Here is a 12,325-nt window from a genome sequence, read left to right on the forward strand (position 1 = left end):
CATCTATCCTGCATTCGTTTATTCCGAAGTCCCTTACTTCCAGGGTCATAGGACTGATACTAAATCCATAGCTGCCAATGTTCGTTCGTAAAGCACTAATTCCATAGCTGCTATATCTTACTCATCGGGTACTAAATCCATAGCTACCAGTGCTCGACAGGTACTAAGTCCATAGCTACCAATTCCTACAAGTACTAAATCCATAGCTACCAGTGTCTAACTAATAGGTACTAAGTGCATAGCTACCAATTCCCAATAGGTACTAAATCCATAGCTACCAACGTCTAACATGTACTAAGTCCATAGCTACCGGTGTTTGTCCCATAGGCACTAAGTCTATAGCTGCCAATGTATACTCACGTCATCTTCTATCTCTCATCATTCATCTACCCATCATCATACCCAACATATTCGTATATATAAAATACGTATAAAGTTTAAATCCTTTAAAACATGTATAAAACGTTCATCCAACATAGACAGCAAGTATTCAGATAATATACACATAGCACGTAGTTTATATAAAATACTTCATATCTATGTGTAAGATGAAAGGGACTATGCACTCACAACACGTAAATTATATAATAAATACTTCATATCTATGTGTAAGATGAAAGGGACCATGCGCTCACAACACGTAAATTATATAATAAATACTTCATATCTATGTGTAAGATGAAAGGGACCATGCACTCACCTGAGTAGGTGGTGACTCAGCACTCGGACAGCGCTTCGATACTCTCAAAACGATATTCCTTCGATAAAACCTAGTACCAGTACCACTAGGGTTTAGTCTAACGATAACCGTGACTAATTAATAGTCAGACTATTATTATTATTATATAAGCGTTAAATAACACTCAATATAACTCATAATAATAGCCCAAATTCTCATTATAAGTTCCTAATAATGTTACTATATTAAAACATAAGCTATACTAAAGATAGCGTAGGCATAGCTCACTTACAGCGGGTTTTTCGCAAAACCGGGCTTCACTGGAGCAGCGTTTCCAAGCCAAAAGACCCTTTTTCTCGGGACTCCGGGAGCCTCGGGGCTTCCTTCGGGTGCTAGGGGGTTTACCTAGGCTTTTAGGGGCTTAAGGGAGCTTAGAGAGAGAGTATAGAGAGAGAAAGAAGAAGGTTGAAGGTGTGAGAATGAATGGAACCCGGCACCTCTATTTATAGGGGTGCTGACTGGCCTACTCGCCGAGTAGGGGGGACCTACTCGCCGAGTTGGTCCATGTGGTGGCCTTCTGGTGGTGCCACGTGTCCACTTCTGGTGGTGCCACGTCACCCCCTATCGCGTATCAGCCTTCAAACTTAGAAAAATCATAACTTTCGCATACAAGCTCCGTTTTCGACGTTCTTTATATCCACACGTAGGTAAAATCAAGATCTACAACTTTCGTTTAGACTCCGTCAGCTAATTCTCGATCGATCTCAAATTTAACAGTAGGAGGCGTTTAGACTGTTAAATGACCGCGAAGAGTTCATAACTCCTTCATCCGGACTCCGTTTTCGTCTGTCTTTTTACCGTTGAGTTCCTATTAATGAGACCTTAAACTCTCATTTAGGTCACGTAAGCCAAAAACCGCTCGAACTAAAATTCGAGTTTCGGGTCGTGCACTGCTAAGCCGAATCTTAGAAAAATCATAACTTCTTCATACGAAGTCAGATTTGGGCTTTCTTTTTATCGATGTTCTTAGTTTAACATATTCTACGACTTTTGTTTAGATTTCTAAGGCTAAAAAGTCTTCTATCGTAAATTCACTATTTACGTCTCCCGGTGTCGTGCCGGTTTTGCCGAAAAACTTCGGCGTGCCATAACTTCTTCGTTATAGCTCGGATTTCGGCATTCTTTATATGTATGGAAACCTTGAGACACATTCCGCAACTTGGTTAAGATTATTTATTATAAATAATCTTTTGTCAAAAAGTCGTTTTCGACCCCTATTGCCTCTAATTTGACTAGCCCGGATCTACGGGCGTTACAGAGGATGACTGGACCCGTTATATATTGGCATTCCAACCTGGGGTATTCCATCCCGAGGATGAATGGACCCGGAGGTTGACTGGGCCTGGGGTATTCCAACCCGAGGGTTGACTGGACCCATTGTATATTGGCATTCCAACCTGGGGTATTCCTTGTCGAGGATGACTGGATCTAGAGGTTGACTGGGCCTGGGGTATTCCAACCTGATGGTTGATTGGACCCGACATGCTTGAGTGTATATGTTATCTGTTTGTGTTGTGGTACTTTGGAGGAACTCACTAAGATTCGTGCTTACAGTTTCAGTTTATTGTTTCAGGTACTTAAGATGATTGTGACAAGGTGAAGGTGTGATCGTACACATCCTTGGTTTTACGACTAATTGGATCTTGGGAGACTCTGATTTTATATAATGTTTTGGAAACACTGGTTTTGTAAACACTTCTTTTAGTAAATGGGTTGTTTTGAAAAATTTAAATTTGTTGTCATTTTCGAGATGTTACATTCTTTGTTTATTTCTAGGATTGGATTCTCGAGAACATACTCTTTGCTCTCGTATCTCAAGGTTATCTTCAAATTTTGCATCCAATCCATGTAATTTGGACCAGTAAGCTTTTCCTTTGATAGGATCGACAAGAGATGGAAGTTTTGAGTGGGTGGAGGAGGAGGAAGAGTTTCACAATTTACAGACATCTATAATAAGAGATAAGATTTTAATTAATCCTTAAACATTTTAACCAAATTAGTATTCATGGCTAGGATCCAAAAGTGCAATTCGAAATTAAGAAGAGTGATGTCGCAATCTAATTGCAAATTCATTTAAGGTAAGTAAAGCACTTTATCAATTCGATTATATTATCAAATCCTTAGATTTTTTGAGATACATTAGAATATTTAATGGCATGTATAATCTCAGATTATGTTCTTCAACTTGTGACTGGGATGTCGATGATCACAAAAAAGATGTGAATAATCATGCAAACCCGTGTGACAACCTCGTTCTCGTTTATGATTTCACATTGATGTGTCAGTTAACCACACACGCTCCATCAACAATCATAAACTCAATTTTTGTAATTATTCTACTTTTTAGTCCCTAATTAGTGTGTCGGTTAACCATACACACTCCACTAACGACTCACAAATTACCAATGTGTGTTTTCATGGATTAGCATACAATTTCATATTTTTGTCCTAAGTAACTAGAGTAGGATTTTTGAATGTTCTAGTACTTAAATATTATACTTTTAATATGATTATTGTTGGATTAATGTCTAAGTCCATAACTATAATTGGTAAGACTTGACCCGATCCAGCAAGGTCCATTTGGGTTACATGGCATCATGCATTTGGATTGACTAAAATGAGAGAAATAACACTTAAGGTTTGGTAATATATTATAAGTTCTAACATATTAATAAGATTATTTAATTAGTATTGATCAAGAATTAATCTAGAATTAATTAAGTGATCAAAAGAAGACTAATTAAATATATGAGTTGATTATGTAAATCATCCATACTTTTATAGTGGGCTAAGACTCCATGGATTATCAAGTTGGGCTAAAACCCATAGGATGCTCCATGGATGCTCCATAGTGTATTTGAACCCATGGATCCAAGGAAATGAAAGCCATGACAATTAGGGTTTACCATAATTGTGACACTATATAAAGATCTTATTCTTGGGAAAAATCAGCCACTATGTTTGATAGAAAGGCTAGCCGATTTTCATGAAGTGTTCCATTTCTTTCAAGTCATTCCAAGAGTATTTGATGTTGTGTGAACCATTTGAGGTGTCACACTTGGGGTACTAGTCACTCAAGCTTCATGAAGACAAGTTACAAAAAAGAAGTATGTATTCCAACGTGTTATATTACTATGTATCAATGTTTTGGTATGCTAGTTAGGATAATATCTTGGATATTCATATTTCCATGTATAATAGAGAAAACATAGATACAAGGTATTTAGGGTTGCATGTACACTTAGGAGTGTTAGAATGCTCAAAACCCAACATTGGTATCAGAGCCTAGGCTTGTTTTCTTGTTATACTTGCAAAATTGGCTGAAAAATCGAATTTTGTTGTTGTCTGCTCAGCAGACTCGCCGAGTCCATGCAGGGACTCGATGAGTCCAAGGCTAAATCGATCCAACTCGTCGAGTTGGTTCATGCACTAGACGAGTTAGACCCCCCTGACAGCATATATTCGATTGTTTTGGCTGGAACTGGACTAAGAACATTACCCTATGCTCTTTTTGGACTTATAAACTTATTTTTTGATGTGGTAATGTTCATAATAATCCAATTTCAAAGATAATTGACAATATATTCATGCTTTGTATTAGTTTAAGAGTTATGCTAATTACATGAAAAAGTTTAATGTGAATTATCTTTGTTCATATGAGTTGCTTAGATTAATAGAAAAGTTGATTGATTATGTGTCTTTAATCGATTTTAATCTAAGAGTTGATTCTAAAATGTGTTTGTGTAACTTGTCCTCAAGTTACATGAAAGGTCACATTTAAGTTTCTTAAAACTCATAAAAGTTGACAAAGGTTACAAAATGAAGAGTCTTGTCCTTATTAAATGGTTTTATGACTCCATAACTTGTCCTCAAGTTATGGAAGTTCAAGAGTCTCTTCATTAAATAATAAAAATGTGTAACCTTAATTAGTTCCATAAGTTACAAAAAAAAAAGTTACATTCTTTAATAGTTTAAAGTATTCAATAACTTGTCCTCAAGTTATGGAACTTGAAGAGTTTTCTTAATTAAAACTACTTTAAACACATAAGTTATGGAATTAAATAGTTTCAAAACTTTCCCTCAAGTTTTGAAATTTGTAAAGTTTTCCCATGAATACTTTAGTTCCAAGTTAAGCCCTTACAATTTTAAAAGTTAAAATTCAACCCTTATACTTTATAATATTATAAGTTAATAATATTTATATATATATATATATATATATATATATATATATATATATGTATAAGAGTAAAGTCAATCTTACCATTAGTAGGCCTCATTCACTAAGTTGGTCTATAAGGGTGGTATAAGGTTACTGCTTGTAAAATGGCAGTTTAATGGGTGTCCACTCTCACCCACCGCTTCCTTGACTGGTGTAGGGTCGTTAGCCGAACAGGTAGGACAAGGACTATAATTCTCTCTTCATTAAAAGTAATACTAAGTAACTAAACTCTTATTAATACCCAATCTTAGTTACTTAGGAAATTGTGAATTTGGTGCTAACCCATGAAATTACACTTTGCACTTTACTTAAGTCGGTTAGTGGAGCGTGTGTGGTTAACCGGCACACTAGCTTGATTTAACAAGGTAGGCAAAGGGTAACTTAATATTTATCATAGTATTGGTGGAGCGTGTGTGGTTAACCAGAACATCGATTAAGGGGTAAATATTAAGGGTACCAAGTATAACTGCATGGTTATTCACACCTTGTTTTGTGATCCTCGGCATCCCAGTCATAAAACCCGAAGGGCACACTCGAGATTGAAACATGCTGTTGAAAAGTTCAATGAATCTCAAAAGAATCTAGGAGTTTCAAAACCAATTAAAACCTAATAATACATTTCGTTTATCTTGGTGGACATTGGTGAATCGTCATTCACCTACCTTCAAATATTTTATAGCTTCGACTACAACATCCCTCTTCTAAGTTATAAAATAGTTTATTGGGTCCTATCCTTAATATTGCATATTGGGTGTTATATTAGGTACTTTAGATCAACTATCTTGAATATCTCCCAAAAGATGTCTGGTTCAGACATCTATGATCCTCCCAAATCTCTTGGAACTTCATTTCCTCCACCTCCTCCAATTATTCTCCCTAACCCACAAAGTTCAAGGTCACTTAAGCCCTGATGGCAAGCAAGGTCTATGTGTGATCGCATCTTGGAGATGAAGTCACATATTGACAAGCCGGGAGAGTTGGGTGTCAAAGTGTTAAGAAAGTTGGATGTTCAATCACTTTCTTAGTTACATAGAGAGTTACCTTTGGGACTACTATGAAATAGACTATGGCATGACCCTTAATGATCTTATCTATTTGCTTGGTACTGCTGAATCAGCAATGATTTAGAGCTTTGGTAAAGCAAATTTGATTAGTAGATCAACTTTCCAAACCTTCAATGGACATTGACAATGGTTGCATTGGATACCCAGTAAAAGCGTTCTCTTCACAATGGAAAGGGATTGGCCATAGTCAACTCGGTTGACCAAATGGTAAAGAGAAAGGCTAAGTCTGAGATTGTCCGATGTACCATTCCTAAAGGGTCCATATGGTTCTACTGCTAAAAGGAAAGGGAATTGGTTGCGAAGCTGCCATATTTACCTAAAAGATCATAAGGTTGATCAAGTCAAGAAGATTGACTCTACTTCATGTAAAGTCCACTATCTAACTCTGTTAAGTTTCTATTATGAGATTCTTGTTACATGATGTGACTCGGTTACATGTTGATGTTGTAAGAATCAAAGAAAAGTGAAGAAACTTAAAGAAAGAGTATGTTGAATCTGACTGCGTAGATGGGTTTCTATCGCTTGATTGAAGATCGGATTCTTAAGCTACTCTTAGGAGTTATGATAGATTGCTAGGAAACATGTAATAGTATAGTATTCAATAAAAGTTGCATTGTAAGGAAAAGTTTTTTTCCGCATTTTATAAATAAATAAAAGTTTGTTTTACTTTATTTTATATCTCTTTGCAATGGCATTTATGAAAACTTGATGTTTGTATGTTTCTAGCAATAATGGAAATATGAATTTGATTCTTTCATTTGTGGTAGTGTCTAAATTTACCAAACAAGGAAAGATTCTCATCACCCAAGTTTCAGTTGGATAGAAACTTGGAATCATGCAAGTTGTATGATGAATGAGAATTTTCATCTTTGGAAAATTAAGACTAATTCCCTATTCACATGTTTAAGTGAATCAAGTGAAGGGCTAAGGGATCGAGTACACATTCTTGTGCACTGGTCAGGTCCACCACAAAAGATCGATAAGACTATTCGTCATGATTTACTAAAGCTTAGTAAATATGGTTATACTTACAAGTTTAAAGTATAATTCGGAAATATTGGAAAAGTTTGGGTGTATGGCAGAACGAATGAGAAGAATCAACTTAGGCAGAAAGATAAAAGTTTCTCAAATCTGAAAAGATGTAAGAGTACTTTAGCATCATCTTTTGTGATCTTCTTAATGATTTAGAAATCATGTCACAATTAGTCCTCTAAAGTCATCTTAGTGTATTCTTATGACTAAGAAGAGGAATCATGAATTGTTGAAATGATGAAATCATGAATATGAGTCATGCTTCGTTCCAAAAACAATTTGTAGAGTCATACTCCAAGATTGTAACTTGAGTGACATATCTTAAAGGAAGGTTTCGTAACACTAGTCAAATGTAAGAGTAAAAGTATCCTACTCTTGTACTTTTGAAATTGGTAGGTTGTGATGTTTTGGATAAAACAAAGACCAACTAAGGCCAATTGTGTGAAATGTGTGTCTTGATTAGAATCCACACTATCTCTTGAATATTTGACAAGAAAATATTATAGGTCAAGAGGTTAGTGGGAGTCTTAAATATCCTAAAAAGAATTTCAAGATCTAATCAAGAATTAAAACCTGTAGTTCAACACTAGCACACAACGTGAGGTTTATAACCTATCGTGTTGACATATTTCTATTTCTGTGCCTATTCTAGTTAAAGTTGACTTTGCATATGAGTTCTTAGAGTTCTCAATTGGCTGCATAACAACTTGGAAGCAATGGCAGGCCCTTGAGCTGCCATGTGGCAAGAAATTAAGATTGAGTTCAGTCCATATGAGTTTAGATTTGTCATTATCCTTCTCTTGTGATTATGGTTTTGACAAATTCATGTGGACAAGAACATATACACCATAAAATCTAAGGGTCATAAGGTTTCTCTCCGATTCATGAAAATGATGGTGAGGAAACACTTCCACCAAGTAGATTTTTAGTAGATAGAAATTGTGATATTTGCGGTTCTCAAATTCGGTAGTGGAGCGTGCGTGGTTAACCGGCACACTAACATGGACTTATGAGAAATGCCAAAGGTCTAAACAATTGAGACTATGATTAAAACATCCCTTTTCATAGTTCTGAAATTGTTTAGACACACCTGTGAGCTATCTAAGAGAGGTGTATGATCTTGATAAAGTCTTATCAAAGCAATCTAGTATCAAAAATCTGAACTTTGGTAAGAAAGTTAATAAAGTATTGATTTCTAGAAGTCCAACTGATTTCTGAGTACATGTCAAATCTAGTGGGAGCATAAATGTTATGCTAATAATCATCATGTTAGTGGGAGCATGATAATTATGATAAAGGTTGCAAGTTACCAATGTTAATTATAGAAAACAAAAGTTTCAATTCGTGGAGTTCCAGGGGTTGAAAAGTTGTTTTGCTATAATTAAGGGAGAGGAAATTATACTTCATTTTAATTCTAAAAGCTTAGATTGAGATTGTAATCATATTTAGTCAAGGACATATATGAATTTTGTGTTGGAATGGCTCAACATAAGGAAATTCAATATATGGGTCTATTATTTGCGTTCTAAAATTCGATTATGATTACGGCATCCCTTTTCATAATCTGAATTATGAGAACTTGGCAAATAGAAATAAAAAAATATTATAGCAAAAGATTGGTCTAGTATCATGTCTTTATGTGAAACTTCATGAATCATGTCCCATTTGCTTTAGGTACAGGATCGATTGCATGTGCTATAATAATTATCCTTTCTAAATTTTTTTTCAAATGCCTGGGGCATTAAGAGGGAAAAGGTCTAGAATTGGATATGACTTAAGTGATTAAGCAATTGTCAAGGACAATCTAAGGTTTACCAAAGATTTGTTGCTCAAGGATAGTTGGAAGTATAATGTTAATTTTGGAAGGACCATATTGACATATTCTGAAAAGAGGCAACTCTTGTTTAGAAATGATAGTCAAAATGGGGATATGGAGTTGTCTCCATAGATAGAAGCAATCTGTGTAAGTGATGTGCACAAAAGTACCCACTAATTTTATATTTATAACCTAACTAACTTAACTAACTAAAATGCACCTAGGCAGTGTATCTAGTCGAATTATAGAATAGTTGGGTAAGTCGGGTGTCGATCACAGGGAACAGTGTTGACTAATTAATTTATCTACTACTGAATTAACCTAATTACTAACAAAGGAAAGGTTTTTTTTATCTAATTTTTCAAGTTTAGATGAACTTAATTCTTTAACATAAACTTAATAAATAAACAAAACACTTATGTTAGTTTGAATCCGCTTTCACTCAATGGTTATAAATTAGCTATGACTATTACTGTTGGTTACCAATTAACGAAGTACTAGCAATTTAGTTCTAAATCTACTAATTATTAATCAATTCATATAAATCTATTTATGGTCACACAATAGTTAACACATAATCAATTATTAAATAAGATTAGAGCCATGTAAGATTGATTAATCAAAACACAATTATAGTCATAATATGAGTTCTCTAACACAACTTAATTAAATGATTTAATTACTTATCTAAGATTGGTTTGATCTTAGTTCTAATAAACTAGTGTTCACTGTATTATTAGGTATTTAAATTCATGCAGATTTGTATTCACTAACTACACAGAACAAGAATTTAAAGCAATCAAATATTTAATTTAAGCATGCTAGGTAAAACAATCAACACAAGCATATTACCAACAAGTAAAGTCAAATCTAATGCATTAAAACCATGAGTTCCAGCTTCATCTAGCTAACAGAAGCAGCTAGATTTGCTGGACATACTAGCAACTAAACAAACAAAAACTATAATCAAGAACATGTTTAATTTTACCTATCTATAAACCAATTTATGAACTTCTTCTTCTCTTCCTCTGAAATTCGTCTCTAGGAACCCTTCTAAGCCAGCCCAAAGTCTCTAAATTGTAATCGGAAAAGGTATTTATAATATCTTCAAATTTCCCGTTCACGTCGTGAGAATTTAAGTCTCACGTCGTGAACTCAAGATAATCGTGTTCGGGAAGGATTCCTTCACACGGATGCTTATCTTCTAGAATTCCCTACTCACGTCGTGACATCCCACTTCATCACGTCGTGAGAACGGCTTTTGCTAACTTTTTCATCCTTGTTTTCTTCAAGCCCCACAAAGTTCCAAGTATCGTCACTTCTGGTGCCTTTCTTCGAAAATACTTCTATTTGGTTGCACATAACAATTTATCCTTATAAGTATCATAATTCTATGCAAATAACCAAAATATTTATAAAAATGTAGATCAATATTGCCTAAAAGTGTGTATAAATATGGCAATATCAGTAAGATTAGAAAAACTTAGTGAAAGAAGCATGTTCAAAGCAATGCATACTTTGAACATAAGGCTCTGTGTCCATAGAGTAGGTCTTCATTGGAATACCTTGTAATGGTTGTTGACACGTCTTTGTACACATTCATTGCAAGAGGGTAGTGCTTTTAAGTTTAAAATCTAACAGATTTCGATTTGGGAGTGTGAAATTAGAATCGTTGAAATTATGTTCAATTGGTTTATTTCACAAAGTAAGGATCATAAACAATCATAGAGTGCATACTTTGTGTATGGCAAAGCTATTGTTTAGAAAAACATAGTGTACATGCTAAGAGCATGGGACAACTAGTGTTTTTAATTCAAGTATAAAGTTGATAAAACCGAAACAATGAATAATGAGTAATCAGTATGGTGATAAATAAAAGGTGTTTTATTTATATTCATAGTTTTTGATACCATATCATATTCTATTATTCTTGTGTTTCATTTTGCATGTTTTGACTTCCACAATAAACTAGGTCATTCTTCCCGAATGACTAAGTTATTCAAACCATCCACAGTCGGTCATATGTTGTAAATAAATATGAATCAAGACTGTTACGGGTTGGCTTGTAGAGGTCTAAGATGTTGGACAAAGTAGTGCTACAACACTCATGAGTGCTCATAAGTTATGAGTATTGGATTCAACCCGCGCTCATTGGAATCACTTCATGGATTTTATCATGAGTGATCATGAAATGATAATATCTTATATTCTTCAAACCTAGAGATATGTGTTTTTACTATGAGTTGGTTATACAGTGATTGCATGAAACCGCATTGGTAACTCGATGTCATAAAATGTGCCTTTGTGTATGATTCAACAAGTAGTAGAACAAGCCATATAAATCGAAATTTATCCATTCCTTTTACCTTCGGGATAAAAGTGATATTTGTGGTCCACTCGATGATTTAATTATGATACATGTGAGTGCTTGGCCAAGCCAAGACCGATTTGATCTGTTCAATCAGTCATTCATCATGAATCGGAAATTGGGAATCAACAAATGGACAGAGAGAATGATTTATAATCCATGTCTCAGTCCATATGATATCTAGAATGGAGGAATATATGATCCCTTATCTAATGGACAAGTCATTGACAAGATCAGAGTTCAGTTATCACGTTAGAGTTCGACAAAAGCTTTTGAGAGCTACGATTGCTAGTCAGGGTTTGAAGTCATACTCAATAATAGTTTTAGACTTATCCAAGTGGGAGACTGTTAGATTAAAGTCTAAGTCCATAACTATAATTGGTAAGACTTGACCCGATCCAGCAAGGTCCATTTGGGTTGCATGGCATCATGCATTTGGATTGACTAAAATGAGAGAAATAACACTAAAGGTTTGGTAATATATTATAAGTTCTAACATATTAATAAGATTATTTAATTAGTATTGATCAAGAATTAATCTAGAATTAATTAAGTGATCAAAAGAAGACTAATTAAATATATGAGATTATGTAAATCATCCATACTTTTATAGTGGGCTAAGACTCTATGGATTATCAAGTTGGGCTAAAACCCATAGGATGCTCCATAGTGTATTTGAACCCATGGATCCAAGGAAATGAAAGCCATGACAATTAGGGTTTACCCTAATTGTGACACTATATAAAGATCTTATTCTTGGGAAAAATCAGCCACTATGTTTGATAGAAAGGGCTAGCCGATTCATGAAGTGTTCCATTTCTTTCAAGTCATTCCAAGTGTATTTGATGTTGTGTGAACCATTTGAGGTGTCACACTTGCGGTACTAGTCACTCAAGCTTCATGAAGACAAGTTACAAAAAAGAGGTATGTATTCCAACGTGTTATATTACTATGTATCAATGTTTTGGTATGCTAGTTAGGATAATATCTTGGATATTCATATTTCCATGTATAATAGAGAAAACATAGATCCAAAGTATTTAGGGTTGCATATACACTTAGGAGTGTTAGAATGCTCAAAATT

Source organism: Lactuca saligna, chromosome 8 (genome assembly GCF_052625555.1).
Source record: "Lactuca saligna cultivar CGN05327 chromosome 8, ASM5262555v1, whole genome shotgun sequence".
In the NCBI taxonomy this organism is placed as follows: domain Eukaryota; kingdom Viridiplantae; phylum Streptophyta; class Magnoliopsida; order Asterales; family Asteraceae; genus Lactuca; species Lactuca saligna.